This window comes from Stylophora pistillata, chromosome 12 (genome assembly GCF_964205215.1).
Source record: "Stylophora pistillata chromosome 12, jaStyPist1.2, whole genome shotgun sequence".
NCBI lineage: Eukaryota > Metazoa > Cnidaria > Anthozoa > Scleractinia > Pocilloporidae > Stylophora > Stylophora pistillata.
In genome coordinates this window covers 2,870,001-2,890,768 of record NC_142530.1, presented here as the reverse complement: position 1 = coordinate 2,890,768, position 20,768 = coordinate 2,870,001, and the positions used below count along the sequence as shown (strand labels likewise).

The 20,768-nt window shown below is 36.3% G+C and overlaps 1 protein-coding gene across 4 annotated transcripts in view; it reads right to left on the bottom strand.

The window, feature by feature from the left end:
* The window catches only part of LOC111345928 (uncharacterized), a 30,476-nt gene that overhangs the window by 7,384 nt on the left and 2,324 nt on the right, over positions 1–20,768 (bottom strand). The window contains exons 2-4 of one of the 4 annotated variants that reach the window (XM_022953213.2): positions 20,023–20,192; positions 19,832–19,936; positions 3,258–3,321 (exon numbers count right to left, since the gene is read on the bottom strand). The gene's annotated coding sequence lies outside the window, so the exon portion shown is untranslated. Of the gene's footprint in view, positions 1–3,257; positions 3,322–4,088; positions 4,165–19,831; positions 19,937–20,022; positions 20,193–20,768 lie in introns of those variants that run through there. The other 3 variants (XM_022953211.2, XM_022953212.2, XM_022953215.2) reach the window with 3 other exon arrangements.

Genomic DNA, 20,768 nt, shown 5'->3' with positions numbered 1-20,768 from the left:
AATCAAAATCTAACACGTCATGGTGGATGCTTTAAAGCTACTGTCTTTGTTAAGAAAGAATGGAAACAACGTCAAATATCATCTGCCATTATTTCTCGCAGATGGGACTTATCCTAGTTCACGAACACGGTTATGTTTAAGGCCAGTTTCTAGGCCTTGTTTGATGTTCGCTGTTAACGCAATATCAATGATTTTTCTACACTTCTGCTATAAAGTGACTAGCGAGGTGTTCATTGTTGTTCCAAACAGCGAAAATGTCTACTTCAAGGAAAATCATTGTACTTTCTTACATGTCATATTTTATAATGGAGGTTTCCTGGAGCATCTCCAGTATAGCTTTAGCTTGTTAAGAATTGTACATCTAGATTTCAGCTATAAAATCTAATAGCTGAATATAGATTTGGTGTAGTTTCATGCTGTGCATGACACCCGAACAGTTTCATGATTTTTTTATTCACCACTGGTCATCGTATTTGGTGATCGATTTCTTGAAAGAACTTGTTCAAAAAAACTCGTACTTAAAATGTAAAGAAATCATCACAAGAAATCACATGATTAATTGAGAGATAAGACTATCAAGCTTTGCAGGAAAGTCCAAGGTAAACCCTGCATATCTTTAAAACATTTAGGAAAAGTTATGGAAGGCAAAGTAACTTTCCCTTCTGCACTGATGTATTTCAAACTAGAAAAAAAAAAAGAAAAAAAAAAGAAACACAAATCTCAGTGCCTGTATGTGCCACCAAATGTTAGTGTACACTTAGGTACCATCTACAGGGTTTGAAAACATACCCATTGAATATTTCATTTGCAATGGAACAGGAAAAATGTAATTGTCCAATAAGCTTCTTAGGGGGTATATGTAAAAATGAGAACGTTGTTGTGCAATACAAAACTGTTTGACTATTAGAGTGATTAACGTCGAGGAGACACAAGATTTAGCCCCCTTGTGAACTACTTTCATATATAGTTGTTTAAACACTACTCCGTTGGAAGGAAGCACCTATACAGTCCAGAATGGTGTAGTTTTGTGAGTCTTACGCACCCTCTAACTGGGGACAAAGTTACAACCAATAACAGTAGTTGCCCTTCTTTCACAATCTGAGCTTCTTCAAAACTCAGGTATAATTTATAGGAAAGTCCTACTTAAAATTAAAAAAAAAACCAAACTTTAATCAAAAGAATCTAATATATGTACACATTTCAAAGTAACACTCAAACTGTAGAAAGTATGCAAAATTCATAATAAAATACCACTAAAAATACTAAAATAATATACCACCAGTGAAGATAACGGTCACGTAAAGTTGCTCAAGTTATCTATGAAGGCATATTCATTTCCTTTAATCGACTTTTACTTGAGATAGAATAGCACAAAACACGTCATCACAATGGAATGTGCTGCACATAAAATTCATCACTTAAGGAAATAAAAACGTGAAAAAGGGTGATTTGGAGTCGTGTCCACAGGTTATTGAAACTGAAATGTGTGAACATTTTCTTGCTCACATGCATGTTAACTTGGTAGTCTGGAAATGTGGAAATATGTACAGTAGATATGCAAATGTACAAATTTGCTTATTTCCAGATTTCCACATTGCCAGACCACCAAGTCAAGATAAAACTGCGTGTCAAATTACACGCAAACTGCGTGTAATTTTAAGCGCGTGTAATAGTTCGTGTACAATTTTATGCGCGCGTAAATCCGCCATCTTGCACGCGGCCTGCACTGTATGTTTGAACACAATCCATTTTGAATCATCAAGGGCAACTGGTCCTAAAACTCTTGGTACCTCGTAAAGCGGACTCTTTGTTTCCAGCTACTTGAGCTCACTGCCACTAGGGCATAAAAATCTTCACAGCACAGAGGTAAAACAAAGTTGTGAAAACCACTTGATTATTTTCATACAGTTACAGATGCCAATCACTCTGATCTAACTAAACACACCAAAAAATTGACACTCTAATATTATTCCTCGGGCTTTTCGAAGGAAACGCCCGAGGTATAAATTCTGCTTGGTTTTGTTTTTTTTGTTTTTTTCACGTTCAGTCACAAAATGCAGTTCCACTACAGCGCATGCGTGAAGTGTAAGCGCATGCCTAGAATGAAACCTAGAGCGCATGGTTTAAAGCAATGGCTGCCTTCGTGGACAATTCCTTTCTTGATGTACGCGAAAGAAATTCGATGGCTGTTACGCTCAGTATACGTACAAAGTCACACACGGTTCGTGGTAGAACCACACTAAAACTTGTGGAGCGTTTTGGGAACGGGTCGGTCCGCGAACTTTACCCGAGAACAATTTACGAGCGATCCTTTACGAGTGAACCTTCTATCGAGGAATATCAAGCGAAACCTGCTGTATCAATCAATCAATCAATCAATCAATAATATTTATACACGATAAGTATTTAAAGCGACACTTCGCTTGTGGGGTCGTGTATCAAACGAGCTATCTCACATTACGTTTACATGTAAACACAACCGTGTGTTTAGACGTGATCGAGAATCCAGTACAATACCAGAAGCTACTCCGAAACGTCTTAGAAGAAAGGGCAGAAAGCTGAAGTAATTCGTTTAGGAGCGTATTTGTCTAAGCATTACCGAACTCCTCTTGGCTGCGTCGTTATGTGAAGGCTAGAAGAGTTACAGAGAATGTTTGTAAGCTTAATACGAAGAGGGTAAGATTAAATAAAGTTACACAACATGAGAAGAAGTATTTGTTGAATCGTTCCGTGAGGGTATATCAACGGATAATTAAATTGAAGTATAGAGCAAGTCGGTATTTATCAATGTTTTCTTGTAATAGACACATGTGTCTTTATCAAAAACCCTAAACATTCACTATTATTTCTTCCAAGGTTTTCGGGACAGTTTTCCTTCACTGTAATCACTTTTAAGATCTAAACTTACTTCAGTTCCACAAACATCAACGGTTTCTGGCAAATCATCTGACGCTAAATACTTGTTTAAGGATGAATTTTCATATAATATTTTGCCATACCGAATAAAGCGTTAGATAAGGTGTTTGAATTCCACTAACTACATGATTGTATTACGAATTAGCAAAGTGAAGAGACAGCCACAGCACAACTCACGTTGAACTTTCTGGTTTCACAGGCATGACACTGAAAAAGGGTAATATTTTTAACTTTATTAATTTTAACCCCTTTCAACTCTAATATATTATGTATCAATATGTATCTCTGAAAAGAATGTACTAAGCTATTTAGTGATGGTACTTCAAGCAGCACACATGTACCTTGAGGATGGCTTCTACTATAAATATCCCTTGCATCAGAATCGAATATTTACAAGCCCACCTCCTGTTGTCAAGACAAAATTGTTGAAATTTTTGGATATAAGTGATGGAAAGGCTCACTCTAAGGAGGTACAGTACTCATATCTTTCTATTGTAGCTTCTAGATGAATAGTACCAGTGTAGCTTTCACTGTATTGAAGTTCATAGCCAGTCTCGAACACATTTAAAATTGTGGGTAGTTCTGTCTGTATTAAAAATGATTGACTGGTTAACTGAGACAAACTTGAATACAACTGATTTCCAATATTCATTATTGACATGAGATCATTAGCGGAATTGATTCCTTGTTTGTTGTTGTAAATCAAAGAGCATAAACTCATTGCAACACATTATCCACCAAGAGCACTCACGCTAGCTATATAATGTTCCAGTGGTTTCAGAGACTTTTCTATTAAAAATAGTATGAACTACTGAACAGTAATATTGCTTCAATCTACTGATTTCTGACAACTCCCCTTGGGTGAACATTTGGCATCAAACTATGACTCGGTCATAGTTTGATCCCAACAATAGATGAAAAATTCCCTTCTCCTTGCAGTTAAAGGCAAATACATTACCTACTCAGGGTTCATAAAAGCCTTGAAAGACCTTGAAGATGCCAGGATTTAAAAATAGAAATTCAAGGCCTTGAAGGTACCTGAATTTGAGGACTAGGGCTTGATCAGTTTTTGCAATGCTTTTTCTCAAGCAATTTTCAAGTTGAAAATTACGGTACTTTCATGGAGAAGCTGAGAAATAATATCAAATAATTTTAAAATTGATTCTGCAAACCTTTCCAAAAGTGGTCCTTCAATTTTCTAAAACTTGGCTTTCAAAGTCATTGAAAAGTCCTTGAATTTCAACCTTTGGCATCTGTAGGAACCTACTCCTGTATGGTAATATATTATTTTGATTGTTGTCTAGTACCATAACAATGTTCATTACATTCCAGCAGACAAAAATAAACACAAATAGACTTATTCGTGACCAGCAATGACGAAATTGTGTGATGACAGTAACAATGGCAATATGGCAGTCCCCTAAAGATAACTCCAGATGTGCGATATTGAAAGCCCGAGTTCACGCAGCTATGCATCTAGTTGTTCAAATAAACACAAGTGTGAATTATTCTAAGATTCAAAGTATGGGGGAAAACAAAAGGATCTCATTCATTTAATTTCCTAGGCATAAAACATATTTTCTATTGTTAAAATGGAGGGTGAAATATAAATGATTTCAACTGTGCATCTAAAACAATCCCTTCCAAACTCCTACCCTAAAAACAGTCACCTTTAATTTAAAAAGGTATTGCAGGAGTTTTAAATTAACCATTTATTCATAGGAGGATGGATTCGAAGTGCCTTGCATAACAAAGTTGAGAGAAGAGATTGAGCAAATTCTGAAAAGTGTGGAAAACTGCCAAACTACTCACTCCAAGATGGGGCAACTAATGAGGAGGTATTAGGCAACAACAAAGATATTAATGACACATCCGAAATGACACAAGTAGCAAAACTCCATAAAAAGCCTATCGACAATCTCAAATTTTCAGCATTAAGATTTATTAATGATCAACAGATCACACAAGATTAAGTAGATCAGTCCTGCTTCCAAACATTTTCATACTGAAGAAGATGCAACTGAATCCCACTCTAGACAAAGTCAGGATCAATGAAAACACATATTCCTTAAAGACAAAAAATACGAAGGGGTCCCAAGAAATCTGGATGAACCGAAAGTACAAAATGTTTACCGTTCTTCATGCAGTCCGCTAATGATCATGCCCTGTCAACACACAATACACAAAACATAGTGGTCCAGTACACTGACTCCGAAATATGTAGCGCAGCACAATAATTAAAAAAACAAACAGAGTGGGGGTGTGAGAATGATCAAGCAATAAATTTACATGAATGACTTATGCCAGGGCTTGTCAAGTTAAGTTTGATAAGAGGAGTTTATTAGCTTGAATTTGAGAATAGTCAATTGAAGGTTCGAGATTGACCTCTTCCTTCCGCATCATGTACTTAAGTCCAAACCACAAACAAAGTCAATAAATCACAAGGAGACAGTCAAACAGTGGTCACTTGCTGGTGAAATTAAAACCAAGGGAACCAAAGCTTCACATCTAGACTCAATGATCAAAACAGAAACTTCATGTGCGGTAAAAAATTTGCAGACGATAACCAAAGCAATTGGAAATTATTCCTTTCTATCATATGAAACCTGTTGGGGGTAGATTCATTCTTTATGGCGATTTTGATATGAAAATAGTCCAAGTTGATCTTCTAATCTACTTAAAGGAAGTGCTTCCAATGTTTCATAGAGTGCTTAAGTCCTTACATAACAGCTATATTGGAATTAATCTTTGGGAAAACAAAATTTTCATTAGCAATGTTTCCCATTAAAAGCACTGTTGCAAGGAACTGCAATGAAAGGTTACAACCTTGCCAATTACAACCTTGCCAACTACCCAGGCAAAATATGTATAAGTGTTCACAAATTATCATCTTGAGTGGAATGAAATCTATAGCTTACATTACCATTTTGTGCGTTCGAGGAGGTCGGACGCACAAAAATCGGCTCCACAATTACTTCGGCTTTGAGTTGCAGTTAACCTTAATAAGTTAATTATGTCAGTGAGAACACTAAGGAGAGAGAAAAATGATCTCAAATCAGAGTTAAAAGGAATGGAATCAGAGCTATAGTCGCTAAAAGTTTCCATCAAATCAACTATACAAAACAATGAAGAACAAGAACATGGAGTCCAGTTTTTAAGCGACGAATATGACGACCTCGCGGCAGGTACAAAGAAGATATGAGACCAACTAAAACGGTTATCCGGTAACCTTGACAAAATTTGGTTCTGTCCTCGTGTACCGGTTCACAAGAGCCAATACAAAAGACCAAACAATACACAATAGCTAACCAATAACTCCTAAACAAAGAAAGAACAATGGTGATTCCCTTGTGAACCGGCACACCAGGACAGAACCCAAAATTTCTTCGCAAGTTGATAGAATTTCTCAAGCTATTGACTCTCTTGAGATGCATAGCTATCAACACAACGTAAAGCTAGTTGGCATTCCACAAGTGGCAGAAAAGGAGTCCTCCGAAGACACAACCAAAATTTGTTTGAAGCTATTCGCATCCATCGGAGCAGACATCACAATAGAGGATATCGACATCGCACACCGGGTTCCCGCAAAATTAGCTCAGGCCGGCACATCAAGTTCAAGTCCTATTGTCTGTAAATTTGTCCGTAATGTCAGAAAGAAGAGCGACCAACAATGTGGTTGCTACCGATCTCGACTTAACGCCTGGTTCGATCAACCGTATTGGCATCTACGACCATCTTACTCCACGGCTGCAAGATTTGCTGATCGAAGCCAAACGCTTTAAGACCGCCAATAACTACAAAGACTGTTGGTCTAAAAACTCTGCGATTTACCTACGCCAAAACGACACGTCGAGAATTATTAAGCTTAACCGGATCAACGATCTCAATGCTCTATTGCCAGACAATATGACGTCTGCCCGAGGATCTCGTGGATAAATTTGCGCGTGGACTACTGAAATCAATATGGATTTTCTACTCTGATGGGAAGGCAAAGACAAACAAAGGTAAAGGAAAAAAATAACAGGCTATTGTTGCGTGATCTTCCATATTCCGAATATGACACAGGGGTTTCAATAGAAGGGGCAACCGGCGAATTTCGCCGCCTACTTTCTACCATTAAATTTCTTTCGAGTCCATTGAGTTTCTTGAGTCATACAATTTCTCATTTGTTAGTTATGAAATATGGAATAAAAAGAAAACATTTTCTCTGTTGTGTCCATTTTTTCTGTCGCTGAATTGGAATGTTTCTGAAAGGTCACGTTTGTATTAAGGAATTGAACGCGAAATGGTTTAGTTCCGTAGTCAGACAGGAGAGGGGCTGGTGTCAATTCTTGCCTCGATCACACTCGCTCTCCAGTTCCGGTCCATGTGCTTCGATGATGGAACCCTGCCGCAAACGAACAGGAGGCAGCAGTATTTCAGAATATTTTAATAAAAGATCCAGTCCGGAAACAGAAACAGGTAGGTAAACTAATTGATACCATTTGAAACGCGGATGAGAAGCACATTAAAAGATGATCTGCTTGAGGCACTGATGCAGATTTCAATTAACGGTTTAAAGCTAAAGGAATTGGAAAGCACCGATGTTGTGAAGGAGTCAGTCAAACAGTGGTTAAAGGAGAAGCCTAGAAGGAAGCTGGCCAAGAAGACTGCAACTGGTAATCGTAATGCTGTGGTTACTCAATCAATATTTCGCACTAAAATTGATGCTAGATTGCAGGAAATGGCATTTACGGGCTTCTAGATTCCAGAATTTTAAGGGGGAGCATGCCCCCATCCCCCTAAGGGGAGGGACCTTATGGCCCCCTGTTACAGCCGCCTACTTTAATAGGGTCAGCCACCTACTTCAGAACTTGTTGAAACCCCCGATGACATACCAAGCTCACATGGTCAATTCAATAATCTCCTCCCTTCGAACCTACCTACTAAAACCTATTTAGACAAATTAGGTAGCTTTCACGAAATTGATCTGTTTAGCCTCAATACTCATCCGAACGATCAAATAAACCAGCCAAATAACTGTATTCGATGTAAATACTATACACCTAGTTTTAATGAATTCAAAAAACGCTTACATAAAGATCAATCTAAACATGGATTTTCAATCTTTCATACTAATAGACGCAGCATTAGACGAAGTATTGACAATCTACAAACACCTATTTTTGACGAATTAGATTTTCAGTTTTCTGTTCTGGGACTTAAGGAAGCCACAATTCGTATGCTAATCCTGAACAAAATATCCCGCAACTTAAAGGTTTTAACTTTGTGCACGTCCCAACGCCTCTGGCATCTGGAGGTGTTGGTATGCATATTAGTGACACTTTAAACTATATGGTGCTAGAAAATATTTCAAGTGAGGCATTCCAGGCTTTGTGGATTGAAGTTACCCTCGACCGCAAAAAGAATATTGTTTGTGGGATTTTTTATAGACAACACAATTCTCCAGAATCTTTTCGATCATAATTTGATGAATCTGTAGAAAAATATAACTGCATGATAGGCCCGTCTTTATAATGGGAGATTTCAACATTGACCTGCTAAAATCGCAGTCATCTTCTATTAGCCAAAGATTTTTAATGTCCGCATATAGCTTTCATTTCATACCAACTATTGACAGGCCCACCCGCGTACATAACAAACCAGACACACTTACTGATATTTTTACAAATAACCTCGTACAATTCTGTTTAAGCGGCAACATAGTCTCCGATATAACCGACCATTTTTCTCAGTTCTGTATCTCACGTCACCCGACTAGTCGAGTTTTATCTACCTCTCCTAAAGTGCGAGACTCTTCTAGTTTCTCAACTGAAAACTTCAATAATGAACTCTCTTAAATCAATTGGAACATCATCACTCTAGATAATCGCCAAGACATAGATAAAATATTCTCAACGTTTTACAATAAACTTAATAGACTGGTCAATAACCATGCACCCTTGAAGGCGATTACTCGGCGCCGGACAAAAACAACTCTCTAAACCATGGATCACAAGAGCCATTAGACGATCAATAAAAACCAAAAATAAACTGTTTTTGTCAGGCGATACAGAGAAATATAAATTATATAGAAATCATATCCTAACATTAACTCGTCTAAGCAAAAAACTGTACTTTCACGAGTACTTTGAGACTAACTTATCGAGTATTAAGAAGACATGGGAAGGCACATGTATCTGCTAAACAGAAGAAGGAGGAATCGTAAATCCGTCAGCAAAATCAAAAAACCTGATAAGTGGTTTCACACAAGACCAGTCCCAGATCGCCACTATTCTTAACGGTCATTTCGCCTCTGTTGGACACAAGTTAGCCTCCAAGTTGCTTTAATCACCACACCATTTAGCTGATTATTATCGCCAAACTAGTTCCTTAACTCTTTCTTTTGTGTTCCTGTGGCCCCCCAATGAAGTTCAACTCGAAATTCTGTCTATTCCGAACAAGAAAGCACATGGTCTGTACTCGTGTCCATCTCATATTCTAAAATCCGCGAGTAGTATTCTTTCTTTTCTTTTAGCAAATATATTTAATACCTCAATTGAGCCTGGGAGTTATCCTACCAAACTAAAACATGCAAAGGTAATTCAAATATACAAAGATGGTGACTAGACAGACCCTAATAATTACCGACCCATCTCACTTCTCTCAAACTTTGATAGAATCTTTGAAAGATTGATGTATATACGTCTTAAATCTTACTTAAGTAAGGCAGATATTCCTGTTCCATCTCAATATGGCCTTAGAGAGAAACACTCCAATCAGCATGCAACGCTAGATATTATCAACACTATTCAAAACAACATGGACAATAAGTTGTATACCTGTGGCATCTTTATAGACTTAAAGAAGGCATTCGACACAGTAAATCATGAAATTCTTCTGCAGAAATTATATCATTACTGACTAAGAGGAATAATTAACTGGTTCTCTTCTCATCTTAAATTGCGTTCGCAGACAACTAACATTGGCCCCTATATTTCGGAAAAGGCTCCGACTGATTGTGGCGTTCCCCGAGGCTCTGTTCTGGGGCCTTTGCTGTTTTTGTTGTATATAATTGATATTACAAATTGTTCAGATAAGTTCTAGTTTTATTTATTTGCTGATCACACCAGTATCTTGTATGGTAGTAAAAGTCTTAAATCCCTAGAACTAGAAGTAAACGTCGAGTTAACCAAGCTTTGTGAATGGCTGACAGCAAATAAATTAACTCTAAACGCTAAGAAATCCAATTATGTGATATTTCGAAATTATAGAAAGAAGCTATCTTTCCACCGACGATAAATATCTTTGACATCGATAAAATGTCATATCCATATTAGAATGCAGGGATTATGTAAAATATCTTAGCATACTCATTGACAAGAATCTTAACTGGAAAACTCATATTGACCTCATTGCTCTACAAAATTTAGCAAAACCATTGGTATGATAGCTAAACTGAGACACTTTGTACCCCTTTCTATCATTGTCAAGTTATCTCAGTCTCTTATTCTCCCCTACCCAGGGCTCGACACTAACGGTAGCCCACTAGCCACAGACTAGTAGAAATTCGGTTTTGGCTAGCGGTTTTCAATTTCCACCAGCCAGTTTGGCTAGTGAACAGACTGAATTTGTCGTAACATCTAAAAACATCCAAGATGTCACTAGCCATTTGGCTAGTGAGGTGAAAAGTTGGTGTCGAGCCCTCCTACCTTACGTATGGAATTAGCTCGTGGGGTCAAGCGTCACAGTCAACTTTGGATAAGCTTGTTCTCCTTCAGAAGCGGGTTATCCGTTTAATAAACTTTTCTCCAAAGTGTGAACATGCTATTCCTTTTTTTATTAATCCTTATACCCTGCCTGTTCATTTTCTTTATGTCGAATCTGTTTCTTGTTTAATGTATGATATTCAAAATAAACTAGCTTCTCCCTGTATTCAAAATCTATTTACCTATGTCTCAGTTATACATTCCCACAACACCAGATCAGCAACTACCAACAAATTTTATGTCATGTCTTCTCGTCTTGAAGTTAAGAATTCTCTTTCCCACTTTAGCGTGCAGCTATGGAATGCCTTACCTGACAGTATTAAAAACTCTGCCAATAAAAATTTATTAAATACATGAAATACTTAATAATATCTTCAAATAACAGAACTTGTATCTTACACCATCTTCAATTCTTGAAATAATTAAAAATTTGTAAACCTCATCAATCCTCTAGCTACGACCAGTACAGCGAAGTCTCTTTCTATTTCCTGTTATTATTATCATTACATTAATTTACTATTTTAATTTTAATTTACTATTTATTGTAATTTGAACTACTGCTTTCTTACTCTTTTCTTTTCTACTGTTTTTTCTCCCCCTATCTCTGAAAATTTCGTCAGAACCAGCCTCCAGCAGTTATCTACTAGCAAGGCTACTGGGCTAGACGATCTTAGTAGCTATTTTCTAAAAACTGCAGCCTCGTCTATCTCTCCATCTTTAACTGCTCTTTTTAATCTTAGCATTTCTTCTAGTGTTTTTCCCGACCTTTGGAAAACTGCTAAAGTATCTCCACTACATAAAGACGGCGGTTCACTGTTTGACCGATCTTATTATCGTCCAATATTAGTTCTAACTGTTCTCTCAAAAATTCTTGAGCGTCACGTGCACTAAACTTTTTACTACTTTCTTTCTCAACATGAGCTGCTGCTGGATTCCCAATTTGGTTTCCGAAGTTCTCGTTCGTGCGAGCTTGCTATCGCCGATCTTTCCGATAACACTTTGACTAACATGGGTAAAAAACTCCTTAATGGACTTCTGTTAGTTGACTTTAAGAAAGCTTTTGACCTTGTGGATCATGACACGTTACTAAATAAACTTCGTATCTACGGTTGTTCCCATTCTACCATGACCTGGTTTCGCTCTTATCTGTCTGGGCGTTGCCAAATAACCCAGTTTAGGGGCACTCTATCTGCAGCACTTCCAGTTTCTGTAGGTGTGCCTCAGAGTGGTATCCTGGGGCCACTTTTCTCTATTATTAATATCAATGACTTGCCGTTAAACCTACATTCAGGCGTAACTTCAACTATGTTTGCGGATGATACTACTCTTCTTGTTCGAGGGCCCTCTGTTACCTCAGCACTCAGTTGAATGAGGTTGCTACGTGGGCTGATAATAATCGAATGTCACTTAACACAACCAAAACTAAATCTTTACTTATTACGACCCTGCAGAAACAGCGCACTTTAACCAGCTCGGCACTCGATGTCCAAATCAATGGTAGATCCATCGAGCAAGTGGACCATACCAAGATACTGAGCGTCACGATAGACAGTGACATGTCTTGGGAGCATCACATCGATACAATATGCTGCATAATCAGCAGTAGGCTTTCTCTTCACCATCGCATCAAACCTTATCTTAACTTTGATTCTGCTGTAAGGTTCTATAATTCTTGTGTTAACAACTACTTTGTTTATTGTTCTGCTGCCTGGGGTAACTGTTCCCACCATCTACTCTTACGACTGCTTCGCCTTCAAAAGCGTGCTGGGCGTATACTCCTTGATGCCGACCTCTCTCTGGCTTCTATTTCCTTATTTTTAAAACTCAACTGGATCCCCGTTTTTGACCTTATTAAATACAAGAAACTTTTACTTCTTTTCATCGTACACTTCAATCCGAAAGCTCCTAAATGTCTTAGAAATAGATTTCAACTTCTTAGTGATTCACGTGGACCACAGGGCTGTTTTACAAGATCGTCTCTCTACGACTTAAAAGGTACCATTCCCACATAGCAATTCTGGTAAACGCACGTTGGCCTATAGTGCTAATAAACTTTTTAATGACCTCAGTTCTGACTTGAAAGGATATTCTCTTTCTTCTTATTCTCCACCGTTATTTAAATCTCTTTTCTCCTCTCTTAAGTCCAAAATACGAAGTCTGTTTCTCTCATGCCTAACGTCGGCCGAACACTTGGAGGATCTATTGTGCTCGACTTGACGCTATTCCATCCATTGTCACTGTTTTTCATAGTCCTACTATAACTACTATTCGTCTTCAATCTATATTACATGTGTATGTATCCGTGTTCATTTATAGTTTTGCCCCCTTTCGTTGATTCATATAATGCAATTGTGAATATATATATTTTTATCTTTTATACTTATTCGTCTATTTGTTTACTTATTTTTGAGGGCCGTAGGTTAGAAAACTATAATAGGTTATCGCGCTTCCCTCTTTGAATAAAGTTATTTCTTGTATTGTAGTGTAGTGTAATCTGAGCTGCTGCTAATTCGAAATCTTTGTAAGTACCTAGTGATAAGCCGAACTTAATTATACCTACCCGCCTCGACTAGTTTTCAACTAATCGTGGGTAGGCACTTCTCAAATTGTAATTGTAATTGTTGTAAAACAATAAAATTGTTGTTGTTTCTGTTGTCAGAGTGGTTCTTGATATAAAATCTCTAGTTCTTTTGTTTAGGGTGCCTCCCCCTTGTTTACATATGATGAAGAATTTTTCCGTTAAGCACAGGTTGCACCTCTTTGTCACATTTGAATAGGGTTTGGCAAACGTGACAAAGAGATGTAACCTGAGCATAATACAAGTAAATAATTGCATAACCATTCTGGATTTAGCAAAAATGTGACTCTTACCTTGCAACATATGAAGGGGTTTTGTAACAACAGTTTTTCTTTTATATGGTTTGTACAAGGAAAAATGGATAGGTATTCTGAAAATTTCTCTATCCTATGCTTCATCTACAAGGAAGTAACCCTCATTAATTTCTAAACCTAATTTTCAATAGTTAGTTTTACATGTCAAAACATGTCTAGCTATAACATCCAAAAGTATAATTGCTCAAGTGATTAGAGAGATGCACATGCTTTCATTCAGGGGTTTAATTCAAGTTTGGGGATTCGGTAACTGGGCATACTTAATACAAGCCCCAAAGGGCCTTACCTCCTGAGGGGGACCCAGAGCATGCTTACCCGGAAATTTTTGAAATTATTTAGTCACAGAGATGCATTTTCTTGCATTCTGGAGCAGAAACTAACTTGCTTCAGTTGCCTAAAAGTACAGCATTTCTTTCCACGATAGTCTTGATTTGATGCATTAATAGTTTTACAAAAATCTATAATTGACAAATTAGTATTCTTTCCAAGAAAATCCAAATTTTGTACATATTAAATTTTTTGGATAGCTTGCCTTTCAACGGAAAGTGTCAGACATGATTACAGAAGGTGGGGTTTCTGTTCATGTAAAGTAGGATAACACTGTTCATGACTTATCAATTTTTTTTTTTTTCGGTGTCTGGGGTATACAAACTCTAATTAGAGTATAACCAACCAAAATGTCCAAGTGTTTGATTATGGTCTTTTAATTCCATATGGATGGTTTGCTAACTAACACCTAGGGCTATAAAAATCTTTCTCACAAAAGATTTTTGTCAATTTACATGCACAGAGTCATGCGTTCAACAATAGAGGAGAATTGGTAGCTTCCACAGCAAAATGGATTTTTCTCGTTGCTCAAAAAATATTTAATGTCTAAAGCAATTTCTAATTGGCCAAAGATTGTGTCATATTTTGCTACAATCACTGAGAGCACAAAAGATGCTACTGAGTTTAGAGTAACACTATTCAGAAGAATGATAAGTATTTGCTGATTGAATTAAACAAATCTGTTAAAACTGATTGTTTATTGTGATACAAATAAACAACAGACTCCTAACAAAATATGTGCAATGCTTTCTTAATTCACAGAAGTTACTCAGAATTTGAGAACACCAGAGCAAGTATACTTAAGCTAGAAGTAATCACAGCTAATTATGTGCATTTCTGACATGGTTGTTTATGTCTGCTATTTTGTCAAGAGGTACCCAAGCTTCATATGCAGTCGGCAAGATATAGGTACCCAAAAAGATTGCTTTAACCCACTGACACCAGAGTGTAACATGCAAAAGTTAAAATTTTGGAGAAAAAAAAAGGTATGGAAAAGAAAACACAAAGTGCAGTAAAGTTTTGAAAATCATCTTTTCCTAAAAAATAAGCTCTAGTGAAAGGAGATCATTCATTTTCAAAAAAAAAGTGATTGACACAAACAACAACAACAACAAGAACAACAACAAACTTTACTAATTAATTCAGAAATTATAATTTCATGTTAGCTTCCATCCACGTATAGAAGAGCCTAATCGAGGCAGGGGAAGAGACACAAGTTTATAGAGAGGAAAAGATGAAAAATATTTTACAAACAGTACCAGCTATTGCAAAATGAAATTATGGTATCAATTAAAAATATTATTAAGATACAGAAATAACAACGTGAACTACACAGAAAATAAAAGTCAAATCATGTTTCAGAGCTATCTAAATTTTAGTTAACTGGTGCATAATTTCAGTGATATCAAGGTAGTCTTCAGATTTTAATAAAACTTCAGAGAGTTTATTCCTTAACTTTTTCCAGAAGGTGGATTTTGGCAATTTTCTCATATCTGAGGGTAGAGAATTCCAGATTTTTGGACCAATTCTTAGGAAAGAACTACGCATTAATTTTTTTCAAGCCTTTAAGTGTTCGTTATAAAAATTATCATTGACAGAAGATTGAATAGAATACGAGTGCACCTCAAAAATCCTAGTAAATGCACGCTTAATATTTTCATGAGCGTGATTGTTAGCAATGTTCCACATGATAATACAAAGACAATCAAAGTAAATAAAGCAAAGGGGAAAGAAATTTAATTTTAAGAAAAGTGGAACAGCATGTTGCTTATAGTCCTTAAAGTAAATCAGGCGTAGAGCTTGCTTTTGAATTAGAAGTAACTTATTTAAATAAGATTTGGGTGCAGAGCTCCAAGCACAGATGCCATAATAAAGATAGGGACTAATAAGGGCTTGATAGATATTTAAAAGGAGACGTAATGGAATAGTATGTCTAAGTCTTGCAAGAATTCCCACCATTCTACTGATCTTTAAACAAATTAGTTCAATATGGCTTTTCCAGGAAAGTTCATAATCAATCAGAACACCAAGATATTTGACAAAATCTTTCTTTTCCAAGGTACATGATGTGTTTTGAGCTGGATCGTTAACCTTAATGGAGGGATTATATGTTTTATTACATCCATTTTGAAATCACTGGTGGTCCCTGTAATCTGATTGGCTCTAATTGGTGCGATTTATTCCTGAATCGCACCATTTTTTGCTCTAAATCGCATCATTTTACGCTTGACTGAGTGTTTGACACATGACGTCAAAGTCTTCTGTTTTGCATACAAAATAAGATATAGAAGCATTTCCAGTTCCGCTTTTTGTTTAAAAACTGGCTGAGTACTGCATCAATAAAATATTTGAATTGACCATGTCCTGTATTTGGGCGATTTCAAAATGGATGTAATAACGTGGTAATTGAACCTCGTGTTGTGCAATTTTCGTCTGAAATCATACTTGTGGTTTCAAATCAAACTCGCGCTGCGCGCTTGTTTGATTTTGAAATCACACATATAATTTCAGCTCAAATTGCACACCACTCAGTTCAATTACCATTATAAACATTTCTGTCTGGAACAGAAAAGCACATAGCTGGTTTTTTCAAAATTAAGGGTTCACTTATTAGCTAGATGCCAATCACTGATATTACACAGTTCAGAATTAACTACCTGTTCAAGGTTATGAAGATTCTGGTTTGCATAAATAATACTTGTATCAGCAGCAAATAAATAGAAGGAAAAGTGCTTTGAAGAATTAGCTATATCATTCACATACAATAAGAATAAAAGTGGGCCCAGCACAGAGCCCTGTGGAATGCCACACAGAGTTGTTTCACTATCAGAGATGTAAGAGCCATTTGCAGTGGTTTGTTTCCTTTGAGTTGAATAAGAATGGAACTAGTCATTAATGGTGCCCCTGATACCATAAAAATCAAGTTTTTGAAGAATAGAGTTATCAACAGTAACGAAAGCTTTTTTCAAATCAATGAAGAGTCCACAGGTAAATTTACCATGTACTCATATTTATTATTACTCTGAATTGTGTTAACAATATCCAGGATTGCATATTGAGTATTATGACCACCCCGAAAGCCATATTGGGAGTTAGTTAAAATGTCATATTTAGTTATGAATTTGTTTCGTCTTTGATACATTATCTTTTCAAATATTCTATTGAAAATAGACAACAGAGAAATAGGTCTATAGTTGCTGGCACAGGACTCGTCATCATCTTTAGAAACTGGCACAATCTTGGCAAGTTTTAATTTGATAGGGTGTTTGCCTATAAAATTTTGCAAGTAGGCTACTACTTGCTTAGAATACTCTGCTTGGAAAATAATGGATATCAAAAGTCTTAAAAGTGACAGAATAAGCGTTTGAGTCAATGACACTACAATTCTCTGGAGCAATGTAAATTGTGGCCATAAACTGAAAATCAAACTTTTTGACTTCAAGCAAGGCCTAGCAACAATTTGGCGATTCTAAGGCCCAGTATATACTATCTTTGAGTAACAATTAATCCCATGAATATTGTTCAATAGAAGATTTTGTGTCAAATCATAGTATTTTCAGAATTTCAACATAATGCTATGCAATTTTCTGGACATGAAGTCCAGCTAATAACAATCTAAGCATAAAGAATTCTACTGCAGGGGCTTTGAACATATCTGAAATATGCACATTTTTTGCTTATAACAGCAAATCAAACACTGTTTCGTAAAAAGCTTTTGTCCCAAAATATTTCTTTGTCACTTAGGTCTTGCTTCTTATTGAAAGATTCCATATGACATGATATCTCTTCACACATGGACAAAATTTGCATATTCACTTTTGAAATCTGATCCCCCTGCCTGCTTGCATGTGTGTGGAAATATTTGGTGATTTGTATCTTTCCCTTTTGATTTTTGAGTAAAAATTTGATATGCACCTATTGCTTTTTCAATGAAAATAAGTTATTTAATTGGTCTCCTTTCACTGAAGCTTGTTTATGGGGAAATATATATAAAAATTTACCAAACTTTGTGTTTGCTTCTACAATTTCTCCAAAACTTTGATTTCATGTAGGCAGGTGTTACATGCAAGTGTCAATGGGTTAAATACTGTAACTATTTTGTTTATCCAAACTGGCAAATTCCTAGGTGTTATGCTGAAAAAATGCAGCAGATTACTTTCACCAGTTAACTACCCCCATCAGACTTCAATCATATGTGGAGGTTAGAAATTTAGAGCCAAATTAGGAGCCTTACACTTTCCTTCTTTGGAAGCTGTTGTGTTCATGTATGTGCACTCAACTGACATACAATTTCAATTGTAAACAAAGCAGTACACTGATAATATTCTTGTCTACTTGCCACCAATTCAACAGTCAAAAAGTACTCCACCAGGACGTACTTGTTTCTACTTTGAAGTGGTGAACATCTTAAAGTTCTAAACTAGAGACAATGGGGTACCTGCAAATTTCTGTGTGTGCAATTTCCCCAAAAAAATAACCTTGGGTTCCATTTGGCCTTGAAAAATCACTTTCAACAAGAAAATACTGTTGCACTTGTGTACACATAAACATTGGAGACACATTTCCCACACTCAAGACACAGGGTTGTCAGACGTACACATGATTATAAAGGCACTCAGCAACGAAAAAATGTGCAATATATGTGTTTTGCTATTCAGTGCTATAAGTTGCCTTTGTGTTACATTGTTGTGTAAAACAAAGCACTTTTCAGTTTATAAAAAAGCAACAAGTCAACAAAGGAGAAGTTCAATATACACGCACCTCACACTGCTTTGTGGATTTATCAAATAACAAGCAGTAGTAATAGATTTGCTTCATTTGAGCTTATGATGAGTCAGAAGGAAAGGGAAAATGTCACTTATTCAAGGCATTGAGATGTGTGTATCATCAAGGGAATAAGGTAGCAAACACTCAATAACATGCTTCCCAACTAATCATTACAATAAGTGCTTGCCAGAATTATGCACCAGAATGTAAACAATTTGGTGTTCTGATCATGACTTATTGGAAACTCTAAACTTCCCTTGATTAGCTCTGATGATTGACTACTAACTGTTGAGAAACAGAAGGAAAGTATACTGTTTTAGATTGTGAATGACGTTTTCGTTCATTCATTTCAACCATCAATCACTTCAGTGTTTATGCAGCCGAATGTAAACAGTTTCATTTCAGTTTTGTTTGTGTTGGAAAATGATAAATCCTTTACATTTTTCAATTACAGTGTCGCACTAATACCATAAAAACCTGCACCCACAGATAAGTTGCACCCTGAGTTTAGCAGCTCAAATTTTGGAAAAAAAGTTTTTTTGAAAGAAATCAAAAGAAATCCAAAGTCAAGTCTTGAGAAGTCTTCTCCATCCACTGTTCATTGAACATAAACTCACTATTAACATTGCAACGGAAAGCACTTCCGAGTCTTACCCACAATTTTAACACTTTAATACAATGAACATCATTTCTATCAACTTTGACGCATGACTGATCTTTTCTGATGTTTGTTGACAGAAATTTCTTCATTCAACACAATTTTTCCATAGATTTTTAAATTACAACCAGAACGTGAGCAGAGCATTCAAAGCTTAGTAACCATTAGATCAGACACAAAAATAGAAAACTTGACACCTTTTTCAAGTGTTCCTGCAGATAAACCGCATCCCCAGTTTATAGCGACAATTTTTCGAAAAAAGGTGCGGCTTAGCTGTAGGTTTTTACGGTATGCTATTTCATATTGAGAATGTCCATTCAAACAGTGATTGAAACAAACAATTTCACTTGTTCTCCATTGCTGTGAAGTATTTTAGTGCTATTACATTGTAGCCTATTCTTTAAAACAATAAACTGTCAACAATAGAAACACAAAAGGCCTAGCTCATAAATACTAATGAGGCAGATTTGTCAAACTTAGGTGTTCTCATGCAAAATTTCAACAGTAATATTCATCAACTTACCAACAGATGTCAAGCCATCTTCCATAACCATCATAGTACTTTGATCACATACATTAGTAAAGGAGAATTAAGCCACCAGTTGCCAAACTTTCTTGTGGTGATGAACTACAAAGAGAAATTGAAAACATTGAACCAACTAATAAAGTTGATGGATAAATTCTCATTTCCCACAGATTTGTAAAATTCCTTACCGTCTCTTTGCTCACCGGGTTAGGCCAGAACAATCCGTGCTTTCAGTAACACCCAGCACCCGCTGGAGCTCCCACAGGTATTTTGTTGTGATCTCTGAGTATTCTTTGCCACAATGAATCTAGATTCACTCTTTCGTTGGCAGTTTTCTTTTTCTGCTAGTTTCCAGTGTCTTACATGCACAAAATAGAACAAATACATGAATATTGTCTGTTACTTAACATTATCTAAACAACTTTATGTTGAACAAATATGATCCAATACTTTTGGATAAATAACCAACAGTTCATCTCAACTAACTTAAAAGGCAAAATTGTTAACATAGTGGGCTTATCTATGACACACAAATTTTTACAAAGATGTTAAATTTCTATCAAAAAGTGCTTCACCATGGCTTAACTACAAAGAGAGGAACAAAAACAGCCATTGAACACTAAGTATCTAATCTTGTTTTACAAAAAGCAGCACTCATTGTGGAGGGGAAAAAAAGACCATGTTCTTGGGGTTATTGGTGAGCCTTGTTGACTTTCTGCTATTTTTTGAGAAACAATCAGCACCTCAATTATTGTTTATGATCTGAAATGAAACACAAGCCGTGAGAATGGTTAGAATTTATCAGCTGATTGATTTAATTAAATCATCTTACATAAACATTAGTGGCTGAATGCATTATTACAACACTTCTACAAACAAGAATAATCCTGGGGTTTTTCCAGTAAATAAAACTCATGTGCTGCCCGACTGAGAA